We start from the raw sequence: 1,750 nt of genomic DNA on the forward strand, positions 1-1,750 counted from the left end.
GTTTTCTTATAGTTCTACTTTAAATCAAAATAAATGTAAAAAGCCAACAGGAAGATCAGCATTCCATTATAATGGCTGCAGGAAGTGGGCAGACAAATGTTCACATCTTGCCCTGAAAGCCTCTAAAAGTTAAAATAGCTGATGGGGTGATTCATCTCTTGAGATCTGGAAAGTGCGGTAAGATTCATTTTGAGTGGGCTAACCAATTAAAAGGGTACCCACCTCTATCCAGATGAGTTGTAAAACCCCCTTCTTTTTACGTGTAGATTTGACCAGCAGGAATTGTGTATCTTGCATCTCAACTGATCAGCTTCTTACAACTCCCCCAGAACTACATCCATGTCTATGCTTACATTTCCCAGCAAGCAATAGTGTTCAAAAGGTTTTCCAAGGCTACAGTTACGTTGTGCTAAAAAAGCCAAGGTAAAGTAGCCATGTAGCTGTTTTGCAAGCGAGCCACAAATGGCTGATGCCTAGCAGGTCAACCCAAAACAGTCATTATCGCTCCTAAAATGCAAGGTTTTCCACTACTCTGCCTTAGAGGGAAATATGCTATTAAAGCAAGAGTTTCAGAACAGTGACTGTATGCTCTATATGCAGTATAGTGCCTTAGCCTTTTTCATTGCTTTTTTTTTAACATTTTTATTTTTTACTTTTTTATTTCATGCAAATATTATTTTGTAGAGCAGTTTAAATGATGATGGCTCCTTTGGATCTAGCTTGCTGTAAACACTGCCAAAAACACCATAGGGTTTTGTTTTTGCAGTGTGTTTCTGCTACAATTCAATGAAAATGTTCTATCGCTACTAAAATGAAGTATGTTGTGTGTAATCTATATTTATTGGAATAAAAATGTATTGTACACTGCAAGACGGGATGCTGGATTGCTAAATTGATTGTAGATGTTTCAAATTACATTATCAAGTTACTCATATGTGACCTAGCATACTGCATAGCATATCTGTAATGGGACTAAAAATATAGATGGTCTGTTCACATACGTGTAATAGCTCCTGCTTTGGCACGTTGTCCAAGTAATTACCGCAAAAAGGCAGGCTTCAATTCTAAGGTATCTAGGTGGGCTGCACATATAGATTTTTCCTAAAATAACGGAAGTCCCTAAATTTAAAATCAAAGGTGATGCTAATTCCAGGCATGTCAAAATTTGGAGCAGAAATATATTTTCAATCTTGTTCATTAAGTTAATTGTTCATTAAGGGACACACAGGGAATCGGAGACTATTGGGTTATACAGCTGCCTACAGGAAGATTCGGGCACTGACAAACAAAAACAACCAGTGTCTAGCCAGGTATAACCACTCCCAGCAAGCCTCAGTTTTTTTGCTAGTGTACTAGGCAGATGGCATCTTTTCTTTGAGAAAACTATTTTTTTGGGGGGGGTTTGGCAATCCAGACTTCATCTACATCCTGCTGAACTGGGCTTTTTATGCAGCTATCGAGATTAGCACATCCTCTGCAATCGATTTGGAGACTGTATCCAGACCCTGCTGGACTAAAGATTGCGAGCCTGTCTGCCATTCGACTTTCAAGCACTGGGCTCTGTTTGTGGTACTTTCTAAACATTTGTGTGCTGTGTTAGCTGCAGAGTGATTTCCAGGTCTAGAGCCCAGACAATCTGGTGTGACCCAGTCTCTGAAGACTCTTTAAAGTGTAGACCATGTGGGGAGAGCATCAAAGATTCTTGTATGTATGTATGTATGTATGTATGTATGTATGTATGTATGTATGT

This window comes from Nanorana parkeri, unplaced genomic scaffold (genome assembly GCF_000935625.1).
Source record: "Nanorana parkeri isolate BGI_ZX_2015 unplaced genomic scaffold, ASM93562v1 scaffold46, whole genome shotgun sequence".
NCBI lineage: Eukaryota > Metazoa > Chordata > Amphibia > Anura > Dicroglossidae > Nanorana > Nanorana parkeri.